Raw genomic sequence first — 17543 nt, 5'->3', positions numbered from 1 at the left:
CAGATAAATGAGGACAGGTGATGCACAGAAGTATAGGTGGCCGGGAAGCACAGGGAAGCCGCTGACCACCGAGTCACTGACTACCAATGTACTTTAGAAAGTAATAAGAGATGCTTACTGCATGTGAGGCCATGTTCTAAGCGCTTTACATATTCTGTACACCATATAGTAACTCACTGAATCCTCACAACAACCCTAATGAGGTAGGTGCTACCATTATCCCCATTTTACAGCCAAGGAAACTGAAGCACAGGGAGGTTGAGTGACTGGCCCAAGGTCACACAGCTAGGAAGTGCTGAGTCAGGATTCCAACCCTGGGCACACTGGTGTTCTTAAGCACCGTGTTCTGCTGCCCCTCATGCTTCCCTAAGAAAGTGGCATTCTGGCTGAGACTGGAGAGATGGAGAGCAGTCTGTCCAGTAGAGAGGAGAGCAACGAGAAACTCTCAACCGTGGCCCCTAGGGTTGCCTGCAGGAATGTTCCCAGTGGCACCGCCCGCAAGAGCAAAAAACGCCAAACAACCCAAACATCTGTTGAGAGGAGAATAGAGGAGAAAATGGCAGAATAGTCACATAAAGTAGAAGGTCATACAGATGCATGCCACAGCAAGGACAAATGTCACAAACAGCATTGTTGAGTGGCGAGAAATGGGGGTTCTGGGCAAAGGGCCCATGTATGTATCACCTGAAGGTGTTACAGGGAGCTAAAATAAATATTTAACCACAAAAAATGTGAAAGAGCCATCCAACTGAGACCAGTCCTCCTTTCTATTCTTTTCTTTCCTTTTCTTTTCTTCCCTTTTCTTTTCTTTCTTTTCTTTCTCTCTCTCTCTCTCTCTTTCTCTTTCCAGACTTGGCTGAGAAGAAGCAGTGCAGGGATGAGGTGAGGTCTGGGGGAGGTGGTTCGAGCTGTGGGCGAGACACAGACCCCGGTGCCAGGGCTCCGAGGGTTTCTAAAGGCCCATGGCAACAACTGCCGGGGCTCCTGGGAAAATCCCCAGGCATCCAGGATCCTGTGGCTTTGGCAATCCCTCTGTCCCCTCTTGGCCTCGTTTCCCAAATGGACCCAACATCAATCAAGGACAAGAACCTAAGGCACGACCTAGCAAACAGCTGGAAAACTATTTTTAAAAATCCAATTTAAAGTTGTGTATGTGTAAGCCCCAGTGTATTTCTCTGGGGGATTCTATCTTTCAAGTGGAAAAAAATTTTTTAAGTCAAATAAGGTAATCTCTATTTTGATTCCCATCAAGCCCTAGTGCAGGGCCCTGCAGCCTACGGTAAGTGCTAATCCACTTTAAGCACAGGCAAGTCAGAGCTTGGGAGTCAGGGAGACTCCAGGACCCACGGACAAAGGTCAGGACTGCTGATATTTATTGTGTGAACACTCTTAGTGTGTGTTGGGTTTCGTCCAGCAGAAGAGAAGAAAGAGAGGACATTAACTGTGGCTGTGGGAGGGTGGGGAGAGCCAGGCTTCTGGGGTCTGCCCATCTGTTGTCCAGCTCCCTAAATCTCAGACCCCCTCTGGCCCCTTCCAGAAGAAAAAAATATTAAAGCTCTCAGAAGAAACAAGCGTGAGGTGAGAGCAGGGTCTGCGGCAGGGAATGGAGCAGAGAAAGTGAGAGGGAGGGCGGTCAGGGAGGCCGACACAGTCCGCCAAGACTTCACAACGCCTGCTTGTCTAACTCAGGCTACTGTTTTTGTGGTGGTTCTGCAGCCGCCAGGCCTTGGCTTCAGGCGCCACTGGCAAGATAAAACATCTTGTCCCGGGGCCAGCAGCACAGCGTAGCCTGTGAGGATGACAGCATTTTGCTGCTTCTAACAAATGCCTTTTGCATTCAGCAACCCAGATTTATTCGTCTGGGCTCTTCTTCTTTCTGAGGCCTACACTGGATAGATACATCTAGGGAAGGATTTCTCCAGCTTTTTTCCCCCCTCCAGGCACTTGTTAAGTTTCCCTTTTTCTCTCAAACAAAGAAACTCTAGATAACCCAAAGGACCCTTGGTTCCCTGAAGAGTCAAGCCTGTGGTGGCCACAAACCCAATCAGAGTCCTCATCCAACATCCTTGCAGGTGAATGTTTTGTTTTTTTTTTTAGTCACTGGAAGGAGGGAGCGGTGCTGGACGGGCATCCTGGGGTAGGGCGGAGAGGGTCCCAGCCAGGACAGATAGGCGGGGGGCAGAAGGAAGCCCCAGAGAGAAACACTTTATACTTTGCTTGCTGTGATGAGACCCAGGGAGGAGCTGCAGGAGGCTGCTCACAGGCCGGAAGGCAGTTCTATTAGGAGGGGAGCGGGACAGGGAGCCAAGTCAGAGGCAGGCTTTTCAGACAAACCATGAGCCTATAAATGTCACTTCCCGGTGCTCGTAGTCACCAGTGTCTGCAGCCGGGAAGTGACTGATCACAGTTTCATCAGGCAGCTCATGTTCAAATCTCAATCATTAAAAAGTCATTCTTGTATTGAATTAATGGACACCAAGCCCTAAGCACACGTCAGAGTCTGGTGTATGGTTAAGTGCTTCTAAATATGAGCCAGTATCATGAGTATCTTCGAGCAGAAAGCTGCCTCCCCCAAATAGTTAGCCATTGGCCCAGTGCTCTCTTCTAAAGCAACGTGGCCGATCTGTTCTAGGCCCTCTGTTTTCATTTCTATAAAAAACATTTTTAGTGTTTTCCAGTACTGTACAGCTTCCAGACATGGCACCATCATTGCCTCTATAGACAATTCATCAATGGCCCTTTTGAAACATTTTAATCACGGTACCCAAGATTGACTCTAAAATTCCAGGTATCATCTGATCATCCAAGAATACAGTGGGAAAGTACTCCTTGAATTCTCTCACCTGTTGATGCACAAACCATTATGCAGGCAGGTGGGGAAGGCTGGAGATATGAAGATGAATACAACATAGTGCCTGCTACTTACAATCCATCATACCTGGATGGACCAGTGAATCGTGGTCCGTTCACACCATGGACTATTATAGGGCAATGGAAATGAACTACGACTGCACACAACAATGTGGGTGACTCACAAACATGATGTTGATTAAAAGAGTACCCATTATTTGGGGCCTTATTTTTTTTAATTTACAAAAACAGCCAAAACTAATCTATGCTTTTGAAAGACTGGATAGTGGTTGCCTTGGGGAGGGAAATAGGATAAGGGAGCCCGAGGAGGGCGCCGGGGTCGGGGGGGGGCTGTAATGCTTAGTTTCTTCATCTGGGTGCTGACTGTATGACTTTGTTTAGTTGGTGAAAATTCTGTGAGCAGCACATTTACAACAGGTACCTTTTCCTGCTTGGATGTTGTATCATCAATAAGAAGTTAAGGGGGGAGGGGCGCCTGGGTGGCTCAGTTGGTTAAGCAACTGCCTTCGGCTCAGGTCATGATCCTGGAGTCCCGGGATCGAGTCCCACATCAGGCTCCCTGCTCAGCGGGGAGTCTGCTTCTCCCTCTGACCCTCTCCCCTCTCGTGCTCTCTATCTCTCATTCTCTCTCTCTCAAATAAATAAATAAAATCTTAAAAAAAAAGAAGTTAAGGGGGGAAATATGCATAGGATCAAGGTAATTGGAGGAGACAGTGAGATAACTTCAGTGCAGCAGGGGGAGATGCCCCGAAGAGGAAGATATAATGTGTGATATGGTGATGCAGACAGAAGATGGAGCAATAGCTAAGGCTCAGGGGTGGGAGAGGGTCAGTGAGGCTTCCTTGAGGGGGACCCTAGCACTAAACAGGAACTGAACCTTATCCTTGGAGGCTGAACACTTGGGAGAGAAGGTAAATGTTGTTTTAGATATATTTACCCAGAGAAGGCGGAGATGTTCAAGGCCCTCGTCCTGAGGGTCTTGCTTGGTCCTTGAAGTAAGAAGGCAAGAGAGTTCACAAGGATGAGAGTGGAAGTAAGAAGTGAGAAGTGAACATGATGCTGATTTAGAATAACGGGAATGAGGGCCAGAGCCAACCAAGGGTAAGTAAAAATAAATTGATGGGTGGCAAAGAGAGAGCCCAGCAGAGGTATAAACCATGAACCTGGGGTGGGGCCATTCTCACTGGGTAGGTGCCCTTTTCAGGAGCAAAGCCAGAAAATCCAGGGTTGGGATTTTACTGGGTAGATGTGGCAAAAGAAGGGCAATTTTCAATTGTGAGGGAGTAGCTTAAAAAAAAAATCAGCCAGGGCGCCTGGGTGGCTCAGTTGGTTAGGCAACTGCCTTTGGCTCAGGTCACGATCCTGGAGTCCCGGGATCGAGTCCCACATCGGACTCCCTGCTCAGCAGGGAGTCTGCTTCTCCCTCTGACCCTCTCCCCTCTCATGCTCTCTCTCTCTCTCATTCTCTCTCTCAAATAAATAAATAAAAAATCTTTAAAAAAAAAATCAGCCAGTGTCCAGCCAGGGGCAGGGAACAGTCGTCTGCAACCCCAATCCCTCCTGTTCCTCTCACAGCCCTGATCGCTCACTTCTCAGCCTCACCCTGGTGGGGGGGGGTGCCTCTTCCTTTACTCAACACTCAAAAATGGGTATCTGTAGAGCACCACCTTGAACCGGGCCTCTTTTTTTTTTTTTTTTTGGTCACACAACTTCCTTATACTCCTTTTCCACTCCCACCTGATCTGGTGTGTTCTATCTCCAACTCAGAATTTGCTGAGCTCCATACTTCTATGTCTACTCAACATAATCAGATTCAATGTGTTCCTCCACTCAATGAGTTCAGAATTGAGCTCAATTATTTTCTTCCCCACCGTCTTCTGGTCTCTAACCCTCTCCTTCCTCCCTTCGCCCCCCAATCAGCTGCCCGAGGCAGATGGCTGGGCCCCCTCCCCCAGTCAGGCGCCATGGCTGTCAGTTGTCCTTTTTAATGACTCTCCCAGCTGAGGCATTCTCCACCCCCACCATCACCTCCTAAATTGAGCCCTGCCCTGTTGCAAAGCCCTCTGACCAGTCGCCCCGACTAGTCTCACATATGCCCTCCGTCCTCCAGGCTGCTGCCTTGGTGGTCTTCCCAAAACCCCAGTGATCTGGTCACAATGCTTTTATTAATGCAGCTCAAACAAGCTGGTCCTGTGTCAGGACAAACCATAGTCTCCCACCTAAGAGATCCCTCTTTTTAACTCTTCCTTTTCCCTCCATGTTCCTTGTCTGCTTTTAAAATACTTATTTTAAGAAAAGTCTTACATTCACATGGTATAAACAAGTCAAATATTATAGAAATGCATCAAATAAAAAGCCAAAGTTATTTTTTCCTCCCTCCAACCCCCCAGCACCACTCTCCAAAAGTTACCAATGCTTCTTATGTATCCTTCCTGAAAAAAAGTCTGCGGCTACCTGTATATATTTTACAACTTAACACAAATGAGATCATATTGCTGTGCACATTGTTTTGTTTAAAAAAAAAAACAGAACACCTTTAGAAGATCTTTCCGTGTTCTACCTCATGTTTTAATGATTGCATACTTTTCTATTACATGTCTGTATTTAACTGGTCCCCTGTTGACGGATGTCTAAGTGCTCTGCAGTTTTTTGTTATTATAAACAATGATGCAGTGAACATGATTTTGGCATAATTTTGCCAGTCTATCCCTGGGGCAAATTCCTAGGGGTAGAATTGCTGAGTCAATGAGAACGAGCATTCAAAATGTTGACAGACATTGCTAAATTGCCCTCCAGAAGAGTTGAATCTGTTTACACTCCCAAGAATGGTATATGAGGGTGCCTATTGCCCCATAATCTTGCGAACACTGGATCTTACCAAACTTTTATTCATTTGCTGAGTTGATCGATGACAAATGGAATTTCATTGTTTTGTGATGCATTTTTTTTTTTTTAAGCTATGAGAGAGGTCGAATAGTTTTCACGTATCTACTAGCTATTTGTGTTTCTTGTAGACTGTTCATATCCTTTGCCTGTTTATGAGTCTGGGTATATGAACCATCGTCTAGTCTCCAAGGGAAGTTAATAGATTGATAGAATTCCATGAATTTTACGTTTGTATGAGCCTCAAGCAATGAGAGGATTGAGTGGCCTCTGAAAGTTCATATAAGGGCTTTTCCTGGAGCTTTCTGTCCACTGATGCTCGACTCAACCAGCTGAACACTCCCTACTTTTTGTGCAACCATTGCCCCCAAAAGAAACCCCATACTCATTAGCAATCCCCCTCCATTCCCTTTTCCTCTCAGTCCCTGGCCACCACAAATCTAATTTCTGTCTGTAGATTTGTCTCCTCCGGACAACTCGTATAAATGGATATCACAACCCTTTGTGACGGGGTTCTTTCACTTAGCATAATGCTTTCAATGTTCGTCCATGTTGTAGTACGTATCAGTACTTCATTCCTTTTTTTATTTCTACTTTAAAAATTTTTTTTATTTTTTAAAGATTTTTTATTTATTTCTTTGACAGAGAGAAACACAGCGAGAGAGGGAACACAAGCAGGGGGAGCGGGAGAGGGAGAAGCAGGCTTCCCGCTGAGCAGGGAGCCCCATGCGGGGCTCGATCCCAGGACCCTGGGATCATGACCTGAGCCCAGGGCAGACGCTTAATGACTGAGCCACTCAGGTGCCCCGTACTTCATTCCTTTTAATGGCCAAATAATATTCCATCGTACGGTCATGCCACATATTGTTTATCTATTCATCTGTTGATGAATGTTCAGTTTGTTTCCACCTTTTGACTATCATGAAAAAATTGCTATGAAAATTTGTGTACAAGTTTTTGTGTGAATATGTTTCAACTCTCTTGGACATATGCCTAGAAGTGGAATTGTGGGTCATATGGTAACTGTTTAACTTTGTGAGAAACTACTAAACTGTTTTCCATTTTCCATTTCCGCCAGCAGTGTATCAGTGCTCTAATTTCACCACACCCTTGCCAACATTTGTTCTTATCTTTTTTATTATAGGCATGCTAGTGGATGTGAAGTGGTATCTCACTGTGGGTTTGATTTGCATTTCTCTAATGACTAATGGTATGAGAATCTTTTCATGTGCTTATTGGACATTTGTATATCTTCTTTGGAGAAATGTCTATTCAAATCCTTTGCCCATTTTAAAGTTATATTTCTTGTCTTCTTATTGTTGAGTTGTGTGAGTTTTTTATATATTCTAGATAGTAGACCCTTACCGGATATATGATTTGTAAATATTTTCTCCATTCTGTGGGTCGTCTTTCATTTTGTTGATAGTTTCCTTTAATACAGAATAGTCTTTAATTTTGAGGAAGTCCAATATATTTATTTTTACCTTGGTTGCTTATACTTTTGGTGTCATATCCATTTTCTGGTCCAAGATCACAGAGAGATACTCCTACATTTTCTTCTAGGAGTTGTGTAGTTTTAGCTCTTACATTTAGATCTTTGATCTATTTTAATTTTTGTATATGGTGTGAGATAAGGACCTAGTTTCATTCTTTTGCATGTGGCCATCCAGTTGTTCCAGCACCATTTGTGGAAAAGACTATTCTTTCCCCTATTGAATGGTCCTGACACCTTGGGTGTATTTCTGGACTCTCAATCCAATTCCTCCAAACTTTCTTTAATGAGGGAACTTCAGGATGGAAGCATGGCAGGAGGCCAAGGGGAGAAGGTCAGAGTCTGGCTGTGTCACTGGTGGCAGCTGTGGGCCTGGGCATGGGCAAGAGTCCAAGGACAGGGCAGATTCTGTATATATCAGGCCACACCTCTAAGGGCTATCCATAGGGTAGTTTGTGAAAGATGGTTCTCAGGGCCCAGCCAGAGTTCATGAATGTAGTCCAATCTCCAAGCAAAATTCTCAATCCAAAGGAATGACTAGGGCAGTATCGCTGGAATAGATAGATACCACTGAGCCACAGGGAGCTGGCATTTCCCTGTGACTCAGGACCACGAGTAGTGAATTTTTAGGTCTTGAGCAATTTTCTCAAATAGGTACTTATCCAGCAAGGGCCAGGTCACTTATTGTTCAAGTCTAAGACCACCTGCAAGGAGAGCAGATAGTGGCATTCACTAGTATGTTTTGCCCTGAGAGGAGTAAAAGGGAAGCACCATGTGTGTGTCTCTGTGGTGCCTCACTTCTACTCCAGGTCTCAGTATGTGGTGTTGGTGTTCTTTGTTCCCAGGTTGGGAGTCCATCTCCAACTGCCTGTAGTTTGCCTCTGGGCAGTGAGGGCAGTGACCAGCCTCAATCTGCTTCACCACCCCTCTTTGCCCACGTCGCTCCCATATCCAGTGTCCAGAAGCCCTGCCAAGTGAGACTATTCCCTGTCAGAGCCAGAGACTCAAGTCTGCAGTAGTCCACAGACAGGGCTTTATCGTCAGTGGGGCTATGGGCTTCATCAAGTATGACTTTTAGGGACTTACAGTTTCATTCCAATCCCCAAAGGGAAAGAAGGCAAGGCAGACTTCCAGATAGGGTACAAATAAGTTGGACCCTGATTTATGAACTCCAGCATTAACAATAATCCTTTAATGTTTCCAATAGCTCAGTGGTTCTTAACTGGGGAGCACATTTTCAGTTGTCACAACTTGGGGGGGCGTAGGTGCTATTGGCATCTAATGGGTAGAGGCCAGGGATACTGCTACATATCCTATAATGCACGGAATAGCTCTCCATAGCAAAGATTTATCCAGCACAAAATGTCAATACTGCAAAGGTTGGAGAAAACCTGTAAAATATCTGATTAATAGCATCTGTGTACTATTTTGGACCAGAAACTGATCACACTTTTACTAATATTTCTGCATGCTACTGGGATCTGGCTCACAAAAAGTTTCTGCCTGGACTATCCTGAGTTGTTTCTTTTATAATCTCTTCTACATAAGCTCTAAACAATTCGAGGTTCAATTCTTGGAGTATTCTCTCAAATGGGTCTGGGTAGATATTCTTCCAATTTTTGTGGCTTTTTAACTCCAAAATAATATTTTAAAAGTATATGCTACCAGCGTATTTTTTACAAGACTTATTTATTTGTTTGTTTGTTTGTTCATTTAAGGGGGCGAGGGGGTGAGGGGGAGAGAGGACAAACAGACTCTGCTGAGTGTGGAGCCCAATGCTGGGCTTGGCTTGATCCCAGGAGCCTGAGATCATGACCTAAGCCAAAACCAAGAGTCAGATGCTCAACTGACTGAGCCGCCCAGGCGTCCCTACTACCAGCATATTTTTAAGTAGATATCTAAAGTTTTTCATCATAAGTACATTTGAAGAGTTGTAACTTTCAGCACATTGTAAATATTGGCATTTAAAACATAATAAACCATTACTCTTAAATATGTCCAATGGAATCTAAATACCATAGAGTTAATACCCACCAACATTCATTTAAAAAAATACATGAAGAAAAGGTAATCATAAAAAAAAATTAAAATACATGAACAAATTCCTCTTTAATAGGGGAAAAATTTGTATTGTTTCTTTTTCTCTGTGAACTCCAATCTATTTCCCCAACAGAATTTTTTACCTATGTAATATATTTTATATTTTATCTTGAAAGTCTTTTATTGATCATCCTATCACCTATTCTGTTCCAAAATACACATGTAAATTGAAATATATTAGAAAATGTTTATTATAAGTCTCTGAGAATTAGCCAAATTTCCTGTGGCTTGACTTATCAAATAATAATAAGTATACAATTTATCAAAATCATACATGTATTATAATCTTTTATAATTATCAATCAAAAAAGGAAAAATATGTAAGCACGTGTGTATGCATGTGTGTGTGTGCGTGTGTGTGTGTGTGGGTGTGTGTGTGATGAAGTGAATGGGTTTTTTCTCCCTCAATTAGTTTAAAGTCCATGGGAGAATATTACATATTGCTAGAAAGAGAGAGAGAGGGTTCATTATTGATTCTAATCCTATTTTTCATTTTTACAGATATAAACACTAAGGAAACTTGTTCATATAAATAGTTTTGTTAGAGCAGTTTTACTAAATGTTTTTAATTCTTCTAAATGCCAAAAAAAACCCCAAACAAAACCATATAATGGTCTATCATCCAAAATTATGCGTAATGTCCTATTAGCTAACAATGTCATTAAGTCATCCAGTTGTGTAGAAAACAAAAGGTTAAATAAGATTTAATTTGCAAAAAGATATGTTAGTTATCAGAATCATTAATTTTCTCAATACCTCCACCAATATTTCAGTGCGTTTCCTTGTTTAGTACCCCAGCGTGGGACTTGGCTGGGAGAGGTCTTCCTTTCCTTAATGCACTTCAGAGAAGGGCCATTGTGAAAGGGGACATGGGAGATGGGAACCCAATCTTTCATTTCGGGCCTATTCTCTGGCAGATTGGGGTGCCTGGGTGGCTCAACTGGTTAAACATCAGACTCTTGGTTTCCACTCCAGTCATGATCTCTTAGTCATGACCTCTCAGTCGTGAGTTTGGGTTCCGAGCTCAGCTCGGAGTCTGCCTCAGATTCTTTCTCTCTCTTTCTTCCCCTCTACCACTCCCTGCTCACTCTCTCTCTAGAATAAAAAAAATAAAAAATAAAAACCTTTATTCTCTGGCAGATCAGTTTTAGAAAATAGTTGATATGGAAGTTGGGGATCTGGAAATTGATCAATTAAAACTATCAGTGTCTAGATAGACCTTGGAAAGTTTCATGTAATCCCAGGGGTACCCTATCCCAGTTTGCAGATTGCCAGTCTAGATTCTTGCTACTCATTGAACTTCATAGTCCAGCAGGATCAGCACCACCTGGGAGCCTGTTAGAAATGCAGAATCTTGCTAAAATGTGTATTTTAACAGGTGGTATGTATGCACATTAAAGTTTGAGAACGCACTGCTTCCCACAAAGGTGTCCGTGGTCCTGAAGAATAACACTTTCATCGTATATATAATATGGATCTTGCAGGCCTCTGGAAGATGTAAGGTTATTACCATTGATTCAACCAACAATTGGCTAGCCCAATAATTTTCAACCCTGGTTATTCATTAGAATCACCTTTTGCTTTAAAAACCTACCTGTGCCCTGTCCCAAGCCCAGAGATTCTGATTTAGTAATCTACAAGTCTAGTCATCCCCTGATTTAAAGTGCTCCAGTTGATCCTAATGTATAGCCGGGGCTGAAACCATAATGCTGTTCCTTTGAATTATCTATTTGAGAAAGGTTGCCCAAGACTGAATCCCAGCTGTTGCAGTTGCCGAAGGAGTCCAGAAACAGATTCTGCTAGTTCTAATCTGCATATAACCTAATCCATGACAGTTGGGTTGATGTCTTCCAGATGGAACCCTGGAAGGAAGGTACTGAGAACCTTTACAGAGGAAAGCATCATTCCAGAAGAACACACTGGATGATCACTCTGCCGGACCCTCTTCCTTGTGATTGGTGCCACAAACCCTCTGAGAGTGTAGGTAAAGGTAACATCACTCCAGACCACATTTGGGGGCCAAGACCAGAACTCTGTTCCCCAGCATCTGAGAAGATCTCAACCTTGTAGATCCTGACCATGGCCTGGTTTGCACTCTCTTCCTCTGCCAGGTCTTTCATCACAGAATACAGTTTAACCCAAGTCTCTTTACATTTCTCCTTTGTGGATTGCCTTTTTCAGTTAAATGGGATTGTAAGAAACATCAACTATTCAGGCTTCCTAGAGAACTGGGTAGCCTAGAGGACTGAAAAGTTATCAAAGTATGGCAAAAACCTCAGCAAGTGTGTAAGGTCTCTGTGAATTGTGAAGGCAACACCACTGAGGACAGGGCCAAGTGCTCCCAGTTACCCACCACACCAGCATTCTCTGTCCTGGGGGCAGCTGTGTCCTCCTACAGAGCAGAGGTGGGTGACAAAGGATACAGAAGTTCCTTCCTACTTCTACCCCAACATTCTTAGTTATCCAGGGGTATGGGGCAGGTTCTTCCTTTGGCTGTCTATGGAGGCAGTTTACAATGGAAGGACCCTGAGGCCATCAGTTAGTGGGAGATCAAACCAAAAATACTATGCCAAAAAAAAAAAAAAGTGGGGGAAAAAGAGATGAAAAGGCAGGTCAAGGATGCCCAGGCACCAAGCAAACAAAGCTGGAAGCAAAAGCAAGTAGGTTACAAATAGGACAAAGCTGGCATTCATCCAAGGGTCAGATCTGGCCCTGAATTCAGGGCAAGTCTAAACTAGAACCAGTCTCAACAGATGGGTATGCGCTTTCCTGAAGTGTTGGGGTAGGGTCTAAAGAGGTAAGTCCCCAAGTGATACTTTGTCTGTGGGAAATGACACTGGCTTTCAGAGAAAAGCTGAGGATGGCCAGAGGTACATCTACACAATAGTGAAAACAATCTCAATCTGACCCAATAAAGATACTGATGAGTCAAGTGGACATCACTGTAGACAATAGCCAAGTGGCTGGGCTAAACAGCAACAGAAATGGTGAGACTAGATCCTTACAGGAGTCCCTGATTGATGAGCTGTAGCCTTTGGTGGCAGGTAGACTTGGCTCAATCCTAAGAACCCCATCCATATTTGGGTGGGAGAGAGATTTGAATCCTAGTGCTTGGACCCTATACACTCCCATGAATGGCACCATTAGAAATTCTGTAAAGCATCATCAGAATCATGAAATCTTCACCAGAGGCCAAACTAATAGGGCAGCTGAAGACTGAGCATCCTATTATTTAGATTCCTCCTTCTGCCCTTCCCTCCTCCATGTGCCTTGTTTTTCCCAAACTCACCATACAAATCAATTAATTCATTTACCTATCAGTGAGGTTGAGCATCTTTTCACATTTATTGACAATTTGCATTTCCTCCTTGATGAATTACATTCTTTTTCCTGGGTTTCACTGGGCTGTTGTCATTTTCTTATCAATTGGTACTAACCCTTTGTCACATGTGTTGCAAATGTTTTCTCCTATTGTCTTTGATTTTACTGATACAGTAATTTTTCATTTTTAATGTAGTTAAGTCTTTCAACCTTTTCCTTTGTGGCTTTTGGATAGTCTAACTTTCTTGCAGAAGTCTCCCAAGGGTAGGGGCGCCTGGGTGGCTCAGTTGGTTGAGCGACTGCCTTTGGCTCAGGTCATGATCCTGGAGTCCCGCGTCCTGCGTCGGGCTCCCTGCTCAGCGGGGAGTCTGCTTCTCCCTCTGACCCTCTTCCCTCTCGTGCTCTCTATTTTTCATTCTCTCTCTCAAATAAATAAATAAATCTTTGAAAAAAAAAAGTCTCCCAAGGGTATAAAAATATTCTCCACATTTTTCATTTGTCATACTGACAAAAATTAAAAAGAGTGATAACACGCAGCATTGGCGGGAGAGCTGGGAAATGATCTTGTCATACCCTACTGGTAGAAATGTGAGTTTTGACAGCCATTTGGAAAGTAATTGGCTGTAACTAGTAACGTGTAAAAGTGCACATTTCCTTTGTTTCAGCAACCCCATTTTGGGACATCTTTTCCACAAAAATAAAAACATTGGTTCACAAAAGTGTATGTACAAATATGTTCGGTTCATCAGCATTGTGTATGGGGCAAAAATGAGAAACAACTTGAATGTCAACCAGTAAGGCAACAGCTGAATGAATTGGATGGCAGAGTCAAACTATAGTATATTTTACTGTTAAGAGAATGATTTTGCAGAACTTAATGTCACAGACTGTACATTTAAAAATGGTTAAAATTATAAATATTATGTTTATTTTACTACACTAAGAAAAAGAAAAAAATAGAATGATTTACCCCCAGTGTCCTGGAGAAATGGCCATGAAAATTTTTAAGAAAAAAATCCATGTTTCATGTAAAGTGTGTGTATGTGTTTGCATGTTAATAGGAAAAGGTATGAAAGGATATAAACTAAATTTTTTTGGTAAAAAATTTTATTAGTTTAAAGTAATCTCTATACCCAACATGGGGCTCAAATTCACAACCCTGAGATCAAGAGTCATATTCTCCACCGAGAGAGGCAGCCAAGTGCCCTGGATACAAACTAAATATCAGTGATCTCAGGGAGTATGAAGGATTTATTACTTGACTTGTAACAAGGAGCATGAATTTAGAGCTCAGACCTAGGCTCAAGTCCCAGCTCCACTACTAAATTGATGTATGAGCTGGATGACTTACGTAATAGCGTCTTCATTTGTAAAACAGGGAGAGAGCTAGTAACTGCCCTGTTAGAACTGTTGGGAGGCCTAGATATGAGAACAGTGATTGCCACAATAAATGATATTGCCATTATAATTGTCTCTTTTAGTGTCTTCATGATACCCTATCCATTCTTCCATCCATCACGACTTTTACTGGAATTGTCAAAAGATTTGAATAAGAATCAGGAGAGAAAAAGAGAAACAAAAGCAAATTTCAAGAAGCCTAAAAATGAGGGGATTCACATCGTATTAGTTTCAGATCCCACTAGAGCTAGCTTGTGTCTGAGGCCATCTGAGATGTCTGAGCTTTGGCCCTAAAGGACTGGAACAATTTTGGAGACATCTGGTCTAGATTTCTTTCTTTTTGGCCTGTTATCACATCACATCACATTTAAGGTACTCTTAAGATTCACAGCCTAGCAGCTTTCTTCTCAACATCTCCACACCTTCTCTGTTGCTCTTTGATATACCTACTGTCATCTTCCTCTTTTCTCCTGCCCAATCAACAACTTCTTGCATGGTAAATGTTTTCTCTTAGTTACTGGAACTCTCTTCTTCACTGGCAAACTGATAAGACCTGGAGTTGTTATATTTGCTATGTGAGTCACAAACACTAGTTTATCCAGTCCCAACCTTGCCACTTTCATAGACTACTAACACATTAATATTCTTTGTGTTGAGAAATCTGGAGCCTTTAGGCAGTGATTAGATTTTTTTCTTGTGCTTTACAACATTTCACATTCCATAAATCTCATTAATATTATATGTGAAGTATATCAATAACTTCTCCTGGTTTATTTTACCCTTAAAGGCACTAATGTATGGATTCAAAAATCTCTTCTCAGACCAGGATGGCAATGAAGTTCCCTGATAGTAAAGGGCCTTCAATTTTATTATGATGCTTGCAACTAAAACCAAACTGTAGCTCTTTTCCATTGATCCCAGGATTTCTCATTTCCCTATTTCCTTCTGCCATCCTTATATTTATTCCTTCTTTGTTTCCTTCCTTTTCTCCCGCTCTTCTCTCTCTCCTCAAATATTCCTAATCAGCTTCTGTGTGTCAGACACTCAGTAACAAAGCTTGAGCAAAACAGACCACCTTCTCATTGTCATGGAACTTACAGATTACAGCGATAAGTGCTATAATTTCAAATAGCACCTTGTAGGAAACACAGGACCCTGTGAGAAATCAGTGTAGATGAAGGCTTCAGCCAGGAAGTGGCAGCTGAGCTGGGATGGAAGCATGAGGAGGACTTAGCTAGGCATCTCCTCCCATTTAGAGCTGGCGGGGAGAGGGGGTGGGCAGAGACCAGGACTGTCATAGCACCAGTCCCCGGGGCTGCGTGCCAGAAGTGCTCATAAATATTTGTGGGAGTAAGGAACAATGGGAAAAATATAAAATCAATGAAAATGTGTCTGCGTTGTTTTGAAACTAACCAATTAATAATGTAACTGTTACTAATTAAAAGATAAAAGTAAAAAACAGAAGGAGAAAGTGGCACAAGATGAGCAGCCAAATCATACTCAGGATATGGAGGGATTTTAGTCTCTATCCTCACAGCCATTAGAAGCCATGGAAGGGTTATTTTTTACAGCTAATGTTTTAAAAAAATACCTATTATGTTCTAAAGCTAAAAACTACTTGCATGATTTTATTTAATCCTTGAAGCAATCTTATGATAGTACTATTAGTATGCCAGTTTTACAGACTGAGGACACTGAAATGTAGAGGTTGTTTGCTCAACACTGTTAATAAGTGGCAGAGGCTTGGCTCCAAAACCCCTTATTCTTAACCACTATATTACACATGCTATGAGCAGGAAAGAGAAGTAGGTAAGCAAGTATGAACAGCTGATTCTAATCTCCTTGGCAGGAACAGCCCTACTGTGGAGCTGGTAGCATAAGGGTATCAGGGTTTAATGAGCTAATCATTAAATTTAACTAATCCCCTTGTTCTGACTCCATATTAACCAAATAACCTTCTAATTATATTCTGGCTCCCCATATAGATTTTTCTGCTGGGAGATAATGCACTGACCAGCCTACACATGCAATTTGTTCCAGTTGGCAATTTTATTACTCATTGTGAGTTAATAAATTGGCATTGTGCTTTAAAAAAAAAAAGATGAAATACACTAAAACAAGAAAAATTATGGAATAGTCTTATACAGTTGTTTTTCTGTGGTTAGTTTTAAAAATAAAAACATACATATTGTCTCTTCTGTGATTTAACTTTGCTGCCTACTTTGAGCCAACATGGATGTGGTCAGAAAGTCTAAGAGATCATGAGCCCTTTCTTAACCGTCTTTGTCAAAGCCCCTAGCACAGCCCAAGGGCTTCCATTGTTTGCCAATGGCAAACTCCCACCTTTCCTCCCGCGCTGACAGGCTTGTTCTTCAGAATTTAGCTAATTCTCTGAGCGTTAAAGCAGCTGGAGGCTGCTCCAAGGGGTCTCATTCATCTCCCCAGGGTAACATGCATCCTATCCTAGGAGCAGGCCATTCTCTAATAACATCGTTAAACCCTATGTTAATGCACTCGGGACCACCAGGACCGCAGCCCCTGTCGGACCTGCACCGAGTCAGCCCTCTCAGCCCCCGGAGAAGAGTAAGTGACACCTGCCCTCCTTCCCACTTGTGGACTCCTTCCAAACGCGGACTCCATGAAATCCGTTCCCGTCTCCCTACTCCTTGTTGGCTCGTTTTGTTTTGTTCTTTTTCCTTCTCTTCATGGGCAAAACTGGGACAAACGCAGGTGGATCTTTAAAGTGAAAGCTTCATGAAATGGACCATTTCATCTTACCAAGAGATCTGCTTAATCACATACAAAGGCTAAAATAGGCCTTTCCCCCCCCCCCAAAAAATATTCAACAGTCTCCTGAACAGAGGATTGAAAGGATACTCTAGACTGTGATTATTTTCCCCTCCAAGACATTTGAAAGTCAGCAAGTGCCAGGTCAGCCTTGTGAGGAGCCTCCTTTCTTGGACGGAGAAAAGGCCGGAGCCGAAGGGGCTGGAGTGCGGCCCTCACTGCAGGAGCAACAAAGGGAAAGGGCCTCTCTCAGAAACTTTAGCGCTGGGGTGGAAGTAAGACAGCAATCGATGACAGAACTCTCGTTATTCTGCTTTTTGGCCATTTTCACCACCGAGGCATCAACCAAGAAATTATTAGCAACCCTCAGGATTTCCAGCCGCTAGCACCGCGCGGGGTGGGGATGAATAGGCCGTGCAAAGAATCGCTCGCTGACCAGCCAAGATGGCCACTTTCACATGGCTGAGGGCCACTGGCTCCCTGTCCCCAGGGCATCTAAAGGCGGGGCCGGCCGGAAAGACCCTCGGGCAGAGCCTGAGGACAAAACCTCTGCCTATTCTCGCCGTCGCCGCTGGGGGACGCGACCTCGCGCACAGACAGCTCGGTCAACGGTCGGGAGGGAAGTGCCATGTCACAGCAAGGGGAACAGGCCCACGAAGTCCTCGTCGCTTTTCCATCCACTTCGAATACG

General features: G+C 43.1%; 1 protein-coding gene across 1 annotated transcript in view; it reads left to right on the top strand.

Annotated features, from left to right (window-relative positions):
• The window catches only part of LOC112820650 (cytochrome c oxidase subunit 8A, mitochondrial-like), a 153485-nt gene that overhangs the window by 20418 nt on the left and 115524 nt on the right, over positions 1 to 17543 (top strand). The window lies entirely within an intron of this gene.

Source organism: Callorhinus ursinus, unplaced genomic scaffold (genome assembly GCF_003265705.2).
Source record: "Callorhinus ursinus isolate GAN/ISIS: 27379988/994484 unplaced genomic scaffold, GSC_fseal_2.0 scaffold10, whole genome shotgun sequence".
Classification (NCBI taxonomy): domain Eukaryota; kingdom Metazoa; phylum Chordata; class Mammalia; order Carnivora; family Otariidae; genus Callorhinus; species Callorhinus ursinus.
This window is presented reverse-complemented; position numbering and strand designations above follow the sequence as displayed.